This window comes from Eubalaena glacialis, chromosome 16 (assembly GCF_028564815.1).
Source record: "Eubalaena glacialis isolate mEubGla1 chromosome 16, mEubGla1.1.hap2.+ XY, whole genome shotgun sequence".
Classification (NCBI taxonomy): domain Eukaryota; kingdom Metazoa; phylum Chordata; class Mammalia; order Artiodactyla; family Balaenidae; genus Eubalaena; species Eubalaena glacialis.
In genome coordinates this window covers 33720896-33738236 of record NC_083731.1, presented here as the reverse complement: position 1 = coordinate 33738236, position 17341 = coordinate 33720896, and the positions used below count along the sequence as shown (strand labels likewise).

Here is a 17341-nt window from a genome sequence, read left to right as displayed (position 1 = left end):
GTTGGGTAATAATTAATTGTATGGATATATTCATTCTCCAGTTGATGGGCATGTTGGAGACATTATAAATGAAGCTGCTACAAACAGTTGAACATTGGCTTTTGTGTGGACATACATTTTTGTTTTTCTTGTGTAAAATTTAATAGTCGGATTTTTCACTTCTAGATTTCCATTTGGTTATTATAGTTTTTATTTCTCTGCTATTTGTGTATTCATTATAAGCACATTTTCCTTTACACCACTGAGAATAGTTAAAATCTCTGCTTTACAATCCTTGTCTGCTAATTCTAAAATCTGAGTCACCTCAGAGTTTGTCTCTGTTGATTGTCTTTTCTTTTAAGGATGGGTCACATTTTCCTGTTTCTTCAAAGGCTGAGTAACTTTAAATTGATAATTTAAATCACCAAGTAAATTTAGATCTTAACATTGCAACTGTAATGTTGTGGAGACTGCATTTTGACAGTGCTGATGTTTTTGTTTTAGCAGGAATTTAACTGGTTTATACTTAGATAGCATACTCTGTCTCTTGGGCAGCAGCTCAAATTTCAGTTAGGTTTTTTTGGCCTTAGTAGGACTGCTTGGGTCTGTCCTACACATGTGCTGTTCAGAGGTCAGCCAGAGATCTGGCAGAGATTATCCACAGAACTCAGAGTGCCCCTTTTCTGGCTGTCTCTAGAATTCCCTCCTCACTTTAGAGCAGCTGAGTTGCCCCAAACTCTTGTTTTCTGGTTCTTCAAGCTAGAAAGATGAAGGATATTCTGTTGTACCTCTATCATCCAACTTGGCACATAGTAGGCCTGCCTTCCAGCTAAAAGGCATTTAAAAAAGAGAGAGAGAGACCAGGAAATGCACCCAGTGCTGTTCCCTTCTTCCTCTCGTAGAAGACATCCCTCCAGAATCTGCCTGATTTTGGTCACTTTCCTGTGCCTTCAGGTGGTTGTTTTATATTTTGTCCAGAATTTGAAGTTGTATCTGCAGTAGGGTTGGTCAGATGGGAACTTGGAACCATCACCAGAAGTGGAATCACCTTACAATTTTGTTTTAAACACAGGTGAAGGAAGAGAAAATCCAGTCTGCGTATGTAAAATATTTAGCTTTGAAATCCTCTATTTTCTCTAAAAAGAATCTTAGCTTCATTGGAGAATCTTTTTTCTCAACATGTTTAACTTTGTCCTGATACGGGTGATGACTCGTTAGGCATTATGAAGAAAAATATTAAAAGCAAAATAAAATACATCACTAGACCTTGAACAAAATGTACAGTTGTGAACATTGTAATTTTGGTTGTTTGCACTACTTACCTATTAATAATTATTGAATTCCTGATATAGCCATAAAGTTCAGAGTTTGGAAAGTAAGATCTGTTATTTGGGCATCTGAGTTTACTATCTGAGGACATATAAAGATTAGTATGTGTCAAATGAACACCAACAGCTGGGGAAAATGTGACTGAAGTTCATAGAATCACAAAATCATAAAATCACATAAGGTGAGGATTGACTTGCAAGGGGATAAACTCAGGACAGATACAAGATGGTACTACTATTTTATAGAACAAGTAGTAAATTAATAGGAAACTTAAAAGAGGAGGCAAGAGCCGACAAATATAAATGCCTCAAAAATGACAGGATCATTTCCATGGCAGTTCCATGTGGGTTACTAAGAGAAACTAAGATATTTGTTAGTTATGTCTCTGAGTTTTAAAACTGGGAGTTGGGAAAACAAACTTTCCACTTTACAAAGACTGTTGGATTGAGTTTTGTCTTTTCCAAAAATGAACTTATTGTTTTTCTTTTTACCACATGGTGGCAGCATATATCCATGTATTTCTGTAACCGGTTTTGGGCTACTCAAAACATCTTGTCATTTTTGACCTAGAGGCCAAAGTGTTACATTGTTACCTTATTTTCATTTATATTCCTTATTTCATATCCATTGCCTTAAACCAATCAAATACTATGTTTTTCTAATAAAATTTAGTAGATCTATAACTGGGAGATAGAATTTTAAAAAATTGAAACTCTTCTGGCAAAACATGTAGTCTTCAGATCAAAGGTGTCTCAGTTATTACACTGATTTCATAATTACACCTAACAAAAGCATTCAGAGATGTTAAAGCCCCACAAGCACACAGTTAATCGTGCCTTTATTCATATAAGCTGCTAGTTCGTGGCAGATATGAAGTGAAAAACTGATTTGTTCATATCTATTACATGAAATGTAATAAAATGGGATTTTTGACCTTTAAAAAAGAAGTCGCTCTTCCTGAAGTGCCAATTTTAGTAGATTTCTGGAATTTCCTTTCATTATTTTTTTCCACATCTTTAGTTATTTGGAAATAATATCTGGATACTAACACTGGAAAATAGGGCTCATCTTTTACTTCAAGTTGGGAGTTTTTTTATAAGCATCAGTAACATAGTCTAATTATAGCATATTTTGAGCTGTATTACATACATGAGCTTGTGTATGGTACTTAGTGTTTTCATGTGCTATACGTTTATTTCCTATTTATGAAATCTCTTTGTAACCGGTCAGAATTTTGGTCCAGTACATGTAGCTAAGCTATGTGCAGCTGTTGTGCTATTGTAGAGTTATTTCAGCATGCTTCTTTCATTTCAAAAGAAAGAAATGTTAACAATATTATATAGGGCATTGATGAGCCTGTACTTAAAGCCATTAAGTTTCATGAGGAAATGGTGAAATATTTTTCTCTTATGAGAACTTTGGTAACTAGGAAGCAAGAAGAGTGTTTTGTTTAAGAGAACTTCCTTGTTTAGGAAACATAGTTACATTTATTGAGAAAAATTCTGCAAAATTACCTTGAGGCTCATCTTAAGTATTCATACATGAATAATCCTGTTAATTTTATTTGAATGAAAATGAAGTATTTCATTAATGATACATACTTGTTAGTCGGGTTTTTTTTATTTCAGGGCATTATTAACTATTTGTTTTCTGAAGTTTCTTTTTTATCCTGCCCAACTGATGAATTTAGAATTCCTTCATAAGATACATGTTATGATGATACTCATCAGTTGTAATTATTTTCGGGTATCTGACAAATTCATTAGTAAACAATAATAGTTTTGCCTCTCTATATTACATTTAAGTTGAGTAAGCACTGCTTAAAGCTTAGATTCCTGGATACTTTCATAGGTTCTGGTTTTGGTTTAAGATGGAACTAAGAATCTCAATTTTAATAAACAACCTAGGATTCTAATGTGGCAGGTTCATGGACCATGAACACGAATCTCTTTTGTTGTTGTTGTTGTTTACTTATTGAGGTACAAAAACACTTTATATTCTTAATTAAATTTCATATTTTTAATTTTATGTATTATTATTGCCATTACTTGGCAATAAAAAATAATTAATATTTTTTAATGTATTTATAACATCCACGAATATAATTAGAATAACACTAGCTGTAGTATTACTACTTGGAGTTTCTAAAACCCATTTCTTAACGTATACATCTAAAACCTGTTGCTTCTTTATAAACTTGTTGTATTTTTACAAATTATGTAAATGACTTAAAGATAAAAGTTCATGAGGAGGGAAGAGTTCATGGGAAAGCTATAATGAAGGCAATTTAAAATAGGATGTTATCAGGGAGAAGCCTCCTTTAGCTGATTGTTTTATACATGGCTGTAAGAGGAAACAAATTTTTAAAGAGTAATATGGCCTTTTCTTTTCCCCATCTGCCACTGTGTTTATAATCTTAAAGAAATCCAGTAGCATTGTTAATTTATTTCAGGGACAGATTTTGAGGGGTTTATTAGGTCTTGAGATGAAATTTTGAACCTAGTGGCCAGGATGGTATGTCATCATATTTTGGGAAGGGAAAACAACTCATGAGGGACCTTACCAAGTACTGTAGCTTCAATCTGGGTACACTATGAACACTTTGTTCTCTTGCTATACACATCTCAATCCAGATTCTACAGGCATAATTCGGAGTGTCTTAAGAGGGGGGTTTTTTTGATCATTTTAACTTTATGATTTAATTTCTTTATCGATATAAAAAAGTAATTAATAGCTGTATATGCTGGATCATCTGAATAAATAATTTATACTAGAGTATTATCCCCATGACGTTCATGCCCATGTTTGCATTTAGTTTTGTCATGGCATTAGCACCACAAAAAATAATTTTAAAAACAGCCATCAACTTGATATGTAAAATATGCATTTCAGCCAAATAATGGCCAGATGTTACCATGGGTCACTGTATGAATAAAGGTTTCACAGTTCAAATAGAGAAAAATAGTGTCAAAATTGAGTCATCATACCCACTACTGGGTGTAGCCATGCCAAACTCAAACCTAAATGAACTCCTACTTATTCTAACATTTTGAAGTTACATGACATAGTCAACGTAAACTACAGAAAGAATAAGCCTTGCTATTGAGGCATATTTGAAAGAGATGACACCCTAAGTGCATTTCATTTTTCCTTTTTTTTCAATTCCAATGATCTGCTTCTTCTTAGCCAAGCTCTCATTAGAGCTAGCAGGCGGCTAGACCTGACTGAAGCCTGGGGCTTTGGGAAAGCTAGTGTTCTAGTTATGTATTGCTGCATAACAAACCACACTAAAAACTTCGTGACTTAATTTTTATCTGTCACAGCTCTGAATATTTTTTTTTTAATTAATTAATTAATTATTTATTTATTTATGGCTGTGTTGGGTCTTCGTTTCTGTGCGAGGGCTTTCTCTAGTTGCGGCAAGTGGGGGGCCACTCTTCATCGCGGTGCGCGGGCCTCTCACTATCGCGGCCTCTCTTGTTGCGAAGCACAGGCTCCAGACGCGCAGGCTCAGTAATTGTGGCTCACGGGCCTAGCTGCTCCGTGGCATGTGGGATCTTCCCAGACCAGGGCTCGAACCTGTGTCCCCTGCATTGGCAGGCAGATTCTCAACCACTGCGCCACCAGGGAAGCCCTCAGCTCTGAATATTGATAGGCTCAGCTGGATATTTCTTACCTGTCTGAGGCTGGAGTCATCGGAAGTCTTCATTCACATGTTTGGGGCCAGATCACTCTCCAGCTAGCTTCTCCATGTGACTAGTTTAGGCATCCTTCAACATGGCAGCCTCAGGACCTGGCAGTTGGTCTCCAGAGTGAGTGTTCAAGCATAAAGAAACCCAGGCCAAAGCTGAAAGTCTTCTTAGGACCTAACTTTAAAGTCCCACCAACATCATCATATTCTTTTAGTCAAGCAGAGCATTAAAAGGAATAGTCTTCAGTCAGGGAATATCTTGCCATATACAAGGGAAGAAATTGATAGAGGCCATCTTAGAAATAGGCTACCACGTTTGGGGTTTTTCTCCCCTGGCCTGAGTAAAAGCCTGGACACAGTATGAGAAAGCCCTAAGCAAGATCGGAACAGATTGTTGACAGAGCTTAGCTTGTAAAAATCTATAGGACTCCCTGCCCCTCCCACTCCAGATAAGGTGGATAAAGTCTCCTTTGCCTCCAGAAAGCTGAAGAATAAAGTATTCCATTGAAAGAGACTGCCATATTGACTGTAAAACCACACTCATTTCTATTTATCTATAAGGAATGTGCTTAATGCATATTGATAAAGATTGAAAATTAAAGGGATGGACTAACAGTTATGAAAAAAGAACAAGAATGTAATAGTAATAAAATATAAGGTGGAATTTAAGATTAAAACCACAAAACAGGGTAACAGAAAACAATAATAAAAGGTGATTTTAGAGACATAAACTTCTACGTATCAAGTAACATAGTAATTATAAAGAAAAGGGTTTTAGAAAAACAAGGAGAACTTAATTAAAGTGTAATAATGGGGGGAAGTTTATAATGTACTTTCTACAGAATTGGATAAATTTAATAGACATAAAAATAAGTCAGGGCTAGAAGAATTGATTCAATCAATAATTTTGATTTAGTTGCTATGTATAGAGCTTAACATTCCTTGACCAGGGAATAACTTTTTTTTTAAATGTCAATGAAGGGAATTCCCTGGCGGTCCCATGGTTAGGACTCCGCGCTTTCACTGCCATGGGCCCCGGTTCAATCCCTGGTTGGGGAACTAAGATCCCACAAGCCACACAGGGTGGCCAAAAAATAAATAAATGAATAAATAAAATGTCAATGAAAAGTTGACAGAACTATCATGTATACACTTGACCACATAGTAAAATAATAAATTTTTAAGTAAAGATTTTGTAGTCCCTATTTTTATCCTAATTTAGTAGCGATAATTAAAAGGTGAGTGGAAAAAATTTAGAAATTAAGAAACATTTTTTAGATCAAAGAAGAAACAAAAAACAAACAAGAGAAGCATATCTTTTAGATCATAGAGGAAGTGAAAACAAGAAAGCAATTAAAATGAGAACATTCTATATCAAAATCTTTTAGACACATTTAAAGCTGTGCCAGAGGAAGATCTATAGCCTTAAAATGCCTTTATTATTAAAGAGAAAGATGAAAAATAAAGACATGTAATAGTCATCTTAGGAAAGAAAACAGTACAGTCAAAATAAGGAGTTTGGAATTATTGGACGTTAATTAATATTGCATGTGGCTCTGTGAAAAGCTTGAAAACTGAAAGAAATGTCCCAACAAAATGTAGATTACTAAAATTAGCAGAAGTGGAGAACTTGAATAGAACGATTACCATAGAGGTATTACAGAGTGAGTAAAGATGTACTATTGATGAAGTTACCACGTTCACAGATGGATTACCCTGATAGGTTCACAGTTGATTTCTATAAGCACAGCTGATTCCAGTTAAATAAACTATACCAAACTAGTATTGAAAAAGATGGAAAGCTCTGAGAAGGATAGTACAAAAGCAAAACGAATCAAATCTATTGGCTAATTTTACTTATTGCTAAAGATGCAAAAACTCTAAATGTTCAAAAATGAATTCTAGCATTGTATCAAAAGAATAATACTTTATGACTAAGTAAAGTATATTCTAGGACGGAAAGGATTATCCATTACATCAGCAAGTTTAAAGTGAATAACCATGTGATCGTATCATTAAATGATAAAAGATGATAAAATTCAGTGACCATTCCAAATAAAGAGACGTAAAAATATTTATTTAAAAAAAGCCCGCAAAAAACTTTATCCTAAGTGGCAAAACAGTAAAACCTTTTTCTGTAAAAATCAGGAACCAGACACAGACTGGGTTGCTCATTATTATCTAACATGGTCTTGGAGGGCCCTAGCAGATGCACTAAGAAGAAAAAAACTATCCGTGTAAAAATTTGAAAGGAGATTTAAAAATTTTTTTTCTGTTAGTTTAAAAACCAGCTAAAATTAATGTAGAAATCTGATATTGTGACTGAATGCAGGAAAAATGTGTAATTGACCAATAGCATTTCTCTAGGTTTAGAGCAATAACTGCTAGAGATGGGACTTGGGGGAAAATACTTAATTCATGGGGAAAGTAATGGACTTATATGAAGAAAACTATTAAATCTTATTGTTGTACCTGGAAGCACTATATCTCAGAAAGGAGACAGAGTCAAAAAATAGCAATTTTTCCACTGTTAATATATTAATTAAATGCAGTTATTTATATATTTATATTATAAATAAAATATATAATAAATGTGCTTATTTATATTATTTATAAGTTAAATTATATCCCAATAATTTTGTTATTTTCTGTGTTTGATGTTTTGGTGGAGGAGAGAAATGCCATACAAGGGTTGGGATTGGATAAATGATTTTAGTTTATGTGAATAAAATAAATGTTCTGAAATTGCCAAGAAAAATGTGGGGGGAAGAAATGTGAAAGGTGGGGAAAGCTGAGATGCTGGGCCTACCAAGATCCCAGTATATACTTCAAAATTACTGAGGTCAACTAAATGTGATATTGGCAGAGAAACAAACATCAGTAGAACAAAGTATAGAAACAGGTCTAATTATATACCACAATAGTGGTCGTTCAATTCAGTTGAAAAAGAGTGGGGTTTTTTTGTTTTGTTTTGTTTTAAATTTATTTATTTATTTATATTTTTGGCTGCGCACGGGCTTTCTCTAGTTGCAGTGAGCGGGGGCTACTCTTCGTTTTGGTGCGTGGGCTTCTCATTGCGGTGGCTTCTCTTGTTGTGGAGCACGGGTTCCAGGCACGCGGGTCTCAGTAGTTGGGGCTCACGGGCTCTAGAGCGCAGGCTCAGTAGTTGTGGCACACGGGCTTAGTTGCTCCGTGGCATGTGGGATCTTCCCGGACGAGGGCTCGAACCCGAGTCCCCTGCATTGGCAGGTGGACTCTTAACCACTGCGCCACCAGGGAAGTCCCAAGAGTGTTTTTTTAGTATAAGGGTCCTAGCACAACTGGATATTATTCATCCGTTAAAAAAAAAAGTTGGTCCTCACATTCCATACCATATACACATATTAATTCCAGTTGGATTAAAATTTTTAGAAGGAAATCTAGGCCATTACTTCAGTAATCATGCAGATTCTTAACTCAGGGTCCACGAGCCTCCAGGTGGAATGGGAAAAACATTATTTTCACTTCTTACTGAAATTTAGCATTTCCTTCAATTACAGGTAAATACAAAAACCACGGTAGGACTGTCACTGCCTATGACTCTGTCAGCATTAGAATTCAGGTATTTCCATATCACAGTGTAGTTATTGCAGATATCTTTAGAGATTATGCTCATCACTACTTCAACTTCAGTGTAGTCGTAGACCCCTCACTGGATCTTATCTTTAATGCATTAATAAAAAAGGACATGTATAACTTTAAAAAATATTTCAGTAGTTTTATTGCAGTATACAATTAACCCCTGAACAACATGGGGTGCTGACCCTCTGCGCAGTTGAAAATCTGCATATAACTTCTAGTCAGCCCTCCCTATCAGCAGCTGTGCATCTGTGGATTCAACCGACCACGGATTGTTTAGTACTGTAATATTTATTATTGAAAAACATCTGCATTAAGTGGACCTGCACAGTTCACACCTGTTGTTCAAGAGTCAGCTGTAATTTGTTTCCTTTGTAATTCTGTGTATTTTAATTTTTGATTTTAGAGACTTTAGTCTTAGAAGGGGTTCACAAGTATCACCAGATTGCCAGTGGGGTCCATGGCCCAAAAAAGTTTTGAGACTCCCTAATTTAGATGATTATTAGCAGTGCTTCTCAAACTTTAATGTAAATACGAGTCACCTGGGGATCTTGTTAAGATGAAAACTGACACAGTAGTTCTGGGATGGGGCCTGAGACTGTTCACTGTTGGCACACCTCCCGGACTGTATTAGTGCTCCTGGCCTGAGCCAGTTCATGGACTACACTGTGAGTAGCTAAGTTCTGGACTGAGTTGTCCAGTATAGTGGCCACATGTTTACATTTAAATTAATTAAAATTCAGTTCCTCAGTCTTACTAGCCATACAGGTAGTTAGTGACTACTACATTGGATGGTACAGATATAGAACATTTTCACCATTGCAGGAAGTTCTGTTGGACAGTGCTGTTCTAGAGGTTGGGGTAATCTTAGCCAAGACAGAGAAACAAAAAGCTTTAAAAGAAAAAGACAAAAAGGAAACCACAGGCAAAGTTTAATAGTTAAAGTACACATTTGGGACAAAAATTGGAATGCAGATGATCAAAAGTCGGTATCAGCACTATTTCTAGCTCTTAGAAATTAACAAGAAATAGACAACCCAATGGAAAAATGGGCAAAGACTGTAAATAGGCATTTCACAAAAAGTGCAAATCCAAATGTCCAGTTGCTCAAACTAGGTCGCATTTTGGGAAATACAATTAAAGTAACAGTGAGAACTCAGGTTGGCAAAAATGGAAAAGGTCTGATATCTGTGTAGATATGAGGAAAAAGATACAAATGTTACTGGTGGAAAAGTGAACTGCCATAGTCTTTTGGAAAGACATCTGACAACATCAGTTAAAATGGAAAATAAGTGTTCTTCAACACAGCAACCCCAGTGCTGGGACTCTGTCCCATAGAGTAAAATACTAGTATGTAACCATAAATGCCTGTCAACACAACAAGGAAACGTTTGCATAAACCACGTACGGTGTACACCCTGGAATATTGTGCAATCATTGACAAGAATGAATTAGAGAATATCAGTTGATTTAGGATTTACACCAGGTATCTATCCTCCCATTTGTGTTGTGTGTGTTCATGAGTATATGAACATGGAGAAGAATAGGGAAAGATACATGTTGCTTAACGTGAGTTACCTGGGGATGTGGATGGGAGTCAAAGAGGAAGAGAGGGAAGAAAGAGATAAAAAAATAAGAAATTCTTGCTCTTAAACTCACCAGTATGTAATGATAATTCCATAATATATACCTTTTCATTTATAAAACATCAAAATTTATAAAATTGTGTTTGTGTATGTTTAAACTGTTGAAGTATTTTAAATAATTACAGTAATTTACTTGTAAAACAAAAATGACTTTCTTTTGCCATGAATGAGTTACCTGTTGTTGCACCATACATCCTCATTTGCTTCAAGAGCTAAAAAAAAGTATTTGAACCTGACCGTAAACTGGTGAATCAACTTAATTTTTTATTCTTTCTACCCACACTTATTAATACTTTTAATGCTTATCTAAATCACTTAAAAGGCATGGGAAACCATACCTTTTTGCATTGATATACTTAATTAACTTCTTTGAATTGTAAGGGAGATTTTAAAGATAATTCAGCCACTTGGTCTACTTTAAAATGTTAAGATTTAAATATTTTTGCTTCAGTCATATTTGGGTCAATACCTGTTGAAAGGCCAGTACTTCAAATTTGTTTTCGTAGTTTGCCGAATAAAATGTTGGCTATAAAAGTTGCCTCTCAACACATCAACATATGGTTTAGCAATGGAGGGTTCTGCTAGATCCATGAGCTAGTTAGGAATAATAGTCATACAATATTTAGTACAATAGTAGGCACATAAAATAAATGAGTTGGTGAATCAGTGTCTTCACTTTGCAGAGGCAGCAGTTAAGATCCAGAGACCTTGGGAATTCCCTGGCGGTCCAGTGGTTAGGGCTTGGAGCTTTCACTGTCTTGGGCCCGGGTTCAATCCATGGTTGGGGAACTAAGATCCCACGAGCCACCCAGCGTGGCCAAAAAAGCGAAGGTCCGGAGACCTTGGCTTGCTGGAGCAGTTAGCAGCAGAGACAGATTTGATCCCATGTCTCTGTCTTAATCTGATGTCCACGACACTTGATGAAAGTTACCTTTCTTCATCTCTCATCTCTTTCTTCATTATTTAAAAATATTTTTCCTTTTAGGAAAGCTTAAGCTTTTATGTTTGAGTTCACATTTATTGAAAAGATATGGAAGATTATCATGTAATATAAAATATTTAAATGTTCATGTTTTCTTTTTAACCCAGAGTAGACTTTCAGTGCTTCAGTTTTGTCTTTTTTTCCTTAAGACCTTAGAAGAAGTCCAGAATTTTTTCTTAAATAATATATTTCTTGAGGATCTTAACGACAAAAAGTAGTCTCTGGGAGCAAACAGACTGTTGTTTTTTATAGGAACAGTCTTTAACAATCAAAGATTAATTGGGTTTCTTGTTCTTTTCAGTATTTAGTTGCTTGGAGTAGATTATAGGCAATGTGAAACTTGTAAGAGTTCTGAGGAGTGAATTCTCATTTTCTCAGAATAGCTAATCAAGACATTTCTTCTCATTCACTAAACTGCTATCCAACATAAACTGCTTCTGATCTGAACCATTGACCATAAGATAAATGACACTATTTCCCATTTCTAATTTTCTTAGCTGCTCTGTCTCTCCCCAGGCAGGAGATCACTTCATTTATTAAAGATTTATTTTGAAACATAGGTTACCACTTCTCAGTTTACATGGTGTGAGAGACAGAAGATTTAAATGATGCTTAGGAATTGTATCTAAAGTAATTGCTTTTGGGTTTATACAGCGGCTAACTGCTTAAAATGTGCCTATTGAATCTTTGAATACAGTTTTACTTTTTGTAGAAAACATTTAGATTCGATGTTATTTTGTCAAATTATTTTTTAAATATGTATTTAAGGAATAATTGTAGTAATTGTTTTAAAGGAGGGGAGTCCAAATTTAAATATGAATTATGCATGTGCCATATTTGAACCTGTAAAATTTGCAATAAGTTTTTTTTAACACCCTGGATTTGAGCAGTAAATAATATTAACTTCCAATCAGTGTTTTTATAGGTTCCATGGAATAGAATCTTTAAAAAACAGAAACTTGAAGTTAAGAAAGGAATGAACTATTTGTGAATTCAAGAACCTAAATTCTAGCTCTATCTCTGCTAGCTCTGGAATCCAGGACAAATCACTTAACCCCCCTAGGCCTTAATGTTTTGTCATGAAAATAAGAAGTTAGTAATAGATTTTCTCCTGTCTGTCTTTCATCTCTGAAATTCTATAACTGTGAAACGCTCAGCTGGTGTTGTTTGGAAATAATAGCCTTGCGGGGGGATGGGGGAGAGAAGACATCTCATTTTAAATAAAAAAGGTCTAATAGTTGATAACTTTGCCAAAACACTGTATAATATAAATTTTTCAGTTTTTATATCAAACAGCAGAGAAATATAGAGAGTAAAAAACTGAGTGTCTCTTTATTACCCCCTTCCATCCTGCTCAGCCCTTTTCCCCTTCAGTGTGACCCTTGCATGTCCCCATTTCCATTCCTAAGACCAGCATCCCTGCAGAACTTCTCCCCAGTTAGCGTTTTCCTGGTTGAAGCCTCTTGTCTCACTTTTTAAAAACGTTTGTGTTGTAAAGAAATTTTAATTGACTTTTCACAAAGTGAACACACCCATTTAACCACCACCCAGACTGAGAAATAGAAGCCCCTTTCAAGCTACTTTTCTCAAAATCTTTGAGAAAATTCTGCGTATATGTTGCATCGATATCATTGTTTCAACTGAGGTGTTTTATTTGCAGATTTATGATAATATTCTTTAATTTCAGTTGGAAAACTGATGATTTACTAATCCTTAATTTTTAAAGTCACTTTTGCTACATCTTGAGCTAGTTATTTTAAATGCTAATGCTGCATAGTCCCTTTATATTTCAACATTAGTTGACACCACAAGCATTTCCAGCGTGAACTATTATGTGAGGGTTACTGGCTGTAACCAGAGATAAGGCAGGTCTTCAAGGAGCTTCAGGGTGCGTATCAGGAAAACCGAGGATTACAGACAAGACAAGAAAACATGCAACTACAATAACAGATTTACTTTTTTCAGGCTAGAGATAGCCTTCTATTATTTCCTCTTATGAATAATTTAGGAGATGGAAAAGATGACATTAACTCTGGCAATCAAAATCAGTTCCATTCTAGATGTGTAGAAAACCGGCAAACAGTTGAAATCTCAGTGACTTAATTGTCATTATCCCTATGCAGTTTTTTTTCTTTATTCAAAAAGGACATTGAGACTTGCTGTTAACCAAACGTATTTACTTCTTATGTAGAAATTTTCCGTTAGAAATGGCTGGTGATTGGAAATTTTGTGTTCTCTTTCTTTATGTTTGAAAAGATTAAGCTTTTTCCTTCTTTGGTTTCAGTCTATTTAATGTCCTCTTTTGCTCCTTCTTTTCCATAAACATTAATTATAAACTTTCTATGTTATAGGCAGAGTACTAGGTACTAGAATTATAGAAAATTTCCTTTAGTTTTTCCTTTGATATGAGAGGCAAGTAATGGTTGCTCACAGCACATGTGATGTGTTTTCTGATGAGGTAAGAACCAGGTGCTGTGGAAAAATGTAAGACAGACATCTAACTCAGATTTGGGGCTTGGAGTCTTCCCACAGAAGGTATTGCTGAGTTCGGGTGAGGAAGAATGCATAGGAATAATACGAAGTAGTCTTCTTTACCATCTTTAGCCTTAGCCTTAAAGTTCTACACAGTCATGGGTTTGATTCATTTTTTATTTTTTATTTTTTTCCAAAGCTATGCCTTAATCTATTTTATTTGCTAATAGTGAGTGAAGCAGATTATTTTTTTCAAAATATAAAGGTAATCATTTTATTTAAGGGGAAGTTTTTCAGTTGAAAAGTCTTAAAAGATTTGGTAGGATATGTACATTCCTGTATTGAACTTCTGCTTATACTTGGTCATATAGTGTTTATATTTAAAGAATATATATATATATATATATATATATATATATATATATATATTCACACCCACACATATATACTATGTTACAGACACATGCATGTACAATATAATAAATACACACATACGCATATCTCCTATGGAATTGCTCTCTGCTCCAGAAGTTTATACCCTGTATATTTCAGGGCCAGGTATTGATGTCCTCTCTAGATCTTAGATTTTGGCACTTCCACACTCACATAAACCCCTATCTTTGGGGGGCATTCATTTCATCTAGATGCCCTACTCTATAACCTTCTTCATTTGCAGACCACTGGGACATTGTTTTTTTACTCAGTGGAACCCTTGGTCTAGATTTAGTCTTCCTTTCTACCTTAGCTGCTGCCTGGGTTACTTCTTGTGATTCATCCACAACCTTGGCCTTGCATTTGATTGATCTTCTCATTCTGAATGATTACCTCTTCTCTTCTTTAGCACTCAGGTTCATGGCCCGCGTTCTGTTCCTTGTCTCCCAGAACGGATTTACTTCTGAAGTTATCAATTCAGGCTGACCACTGGACATACTACTTTCTATATTTCCACGTTTTTCAATCAACTGCTTTCAACCTATCTTTAGCAGAATTTCCAATCCATATAATTTTTTTTTATCCATATCTTCCTAAATGTCTTTTCTTCCCTCTTCATCATGTTATCAGTCTTAAACCTTTCTCTTGTCAGTGTTGTCGAATTCCTCCCTGTCTTTTTATGGAACCTGCCTGACAGAATCTCAACTCTTTATTTTTCTACGTGAGCGCTACTGGAGAAAATCACAGAGGCAGTAACAAGGCTATAAGTTTATTGTTACCGACTTCGAATGGGCCCACACAATTGTGCTGTAATTCTATTTTTTCTAGTTCTCTCATTTTTCACAGCAGTTATTTTAGGCATTCACCACTCTCCTCACATCTCCAGCTTTCCACTTTCCTTCTCCCTCTCAGCAAATGACTTGGTATTTCATTGCACAGAGAAAATGGAAATCCTCAGATGAGGACTCCCACAATTTCTTGCCATAAGCATATTTACATCTGCACTCGTTCTGTTTTGTTTGTTTGTTCTTACTGTTTATAGTGGGAAGAGGCTTTCAAGGAGCGGAAAATCATATGCCTTTAGAAACCAAGTGGATAGTAGAAAATAGGTGAAGCAGTAGGGTAAGGAGTATTCTGTGACTTGTAGGGCATTGATGAGAGCTACCTGAGGACATCCAAATTCAAGTTTTTAACCCTCTGTATCAGCTGGAGAAAAGCCTGCCATGATGAGCATGGCTGCTGGTCTAAGACAAGTCTTCACAGTGAAGATGGAGCCCACACCCTGAGCCTTCTTAGGGGCTTTACTGCCCTGCCCCCCGGCCATGCCCATTTTCTCCAGCATCAGTACCTCTTTTGCTATTCTTTCCCCTCGATATTTAAACATGTCCAAGCTTGTCCCATCTTTTGAAACCTTCATTTATCTCTATTTTCTTCTCTAGCTACTTCACTTTCTCCACTTTTAAACTAAAGAGAGAATTGCCTATAGTTCGGATGTTTGCCAAATTTAGATTGGAGTCCTTACCATACTGTTCGTGAGCTCTGAGACTTTTATCCTCTCCAAGCCTAGTTTCCTCAACTGTAAAAATGAGGATAATACTTTGCTCAGTCATAAAGTTAAGTATTAAGCAAGAGAATGCATGTATAATAACACGGAAAAGGACATATTGTGTATTCAGATATATTTGCTTTAGCCCCTGGCAGTCTACTTTCTGTCCCCATCCCTGAAGAGTTAATGGATTTGTTTGTGGGTTTTTTTCTCCGTAGTAATTAGTACCCCTGACAGTCTTGTCTCCTCAAAGTAGCTCTTCTACGGTTGTCCCCGCCACACACCCCTGGTTCACCCTCTGTTTCTGTGACTACTCCCTCAGGTTCCTAGGGCTCTTTGTCCTTTCCTCACCCTTTAAATGTTTATATTCCTCAGGAGTCTGTCTCAGTCTTTGTGCAATTATTACGGTTGAGCTATCGATTTGGCTATTATCTCCCTAGTAGCCAAAGCAAAGGAAAAGCATTGTGATGATATTAATTTATAGTTCATGATCATTTACTATGTGCTAAGCATTTTTATAAGCACTTTTCATGTATTACTTGATATAATCTTCACAACAACTCTACAGGGTAGATGAGGTAGATTAGGACAATGAAGTGCTGAGACGTAAATGTGCTCGAAGTATTACTGCAGGTAATTCAGTTCTGGACAGTTGAATTCTGGCGCTTTCCATCCTAACTATAACACTATACACTCTCCCAAAACAGTTACATGATTAGTAGTGTTTAGAAGGGTAAAAGCATTCTTCAGGGGAACTAAAGCATCTTCTGGGACTTAGGTCTGAAATGACGTGTGTGATGATTCTTTGGGGAGGTGATAGAGTACCCTCAGCTATGATCCTCTAATAAATACCATACAGTAACATTTCATTCTCATGGAGAACATCAGTGCAGAAGAACATAGTATATACCAAAGCAAAGCACAGCCAGTATAGTTTTTCCATTATTACATTTTTCAAACAGCCCTTTGATAGAAATTTGGGAGCTAACATTTCAAAGTCATGTCTAATAGTTTAAAGGGGACGAAAAACAGTCTTACTCATCTTTGTATCTACAGTGTCTAGCCCAGGACCTGTCACTTAGAAATAGTTCGGTCAGTATTTGTGGACTGAATGTGACCACACTGAGCTCGTCAGCTCCTTAAAAAAGAATGACTTGGGACAGGATGTATTTCCCGTGACAGGTTCTGGGGGTGGAGTTGATGATTGCTTGCAAGATCTGATGAGTTCAAAGTGGGAGAAGAAGTAGGAACTCCGTCTCTGTGTCCTGCTTCTCCTCCCCATTCCCATAGTCATGCATTGCTTCATTGATTTATTGAAAAGTATTTCATTCTTACTATATACCAAGTCCTGTGTAAAGTGATGGAGATCCAATGGTGAGCAAGACAAAGTCCCTGCCCTTGAGATGTTTACACTCTGGTGTAAAAAAACGAATTTGATGATACACTAAGATCAATACTCTAAAGGAGTATTGACAGTATTCAGCTATTCAGGCAGTGCGAACAGATTAGAGCAGGGGTCCCCAACCTCCAGGCCACGGACCGCTACCGGGCCACGGCTTGTTAGGAACTGGGCCGCATAGCAGGAGGTGAGCAGCAGGTGAGCAGGTGAAGTTTCATCTGCCGCTCCCCATCGCCTCCCCGTCACT

The 17341-nt window shown here is 36.2% G+C and overlaps 1 protein-coding gene across 6 annotated transcripts in view; it reads left to right on the top strand.

Annotated features, from left to right (window-relative positions):
* Positions 1-17341, top strand: part of PIBF1 (progesterone immunomodulatory binding factor 1) — a 207935-nt gene that overhangs the window by 18726 nt on the left and 171868 nt on the right. The window lies entirely within an intron of this gene.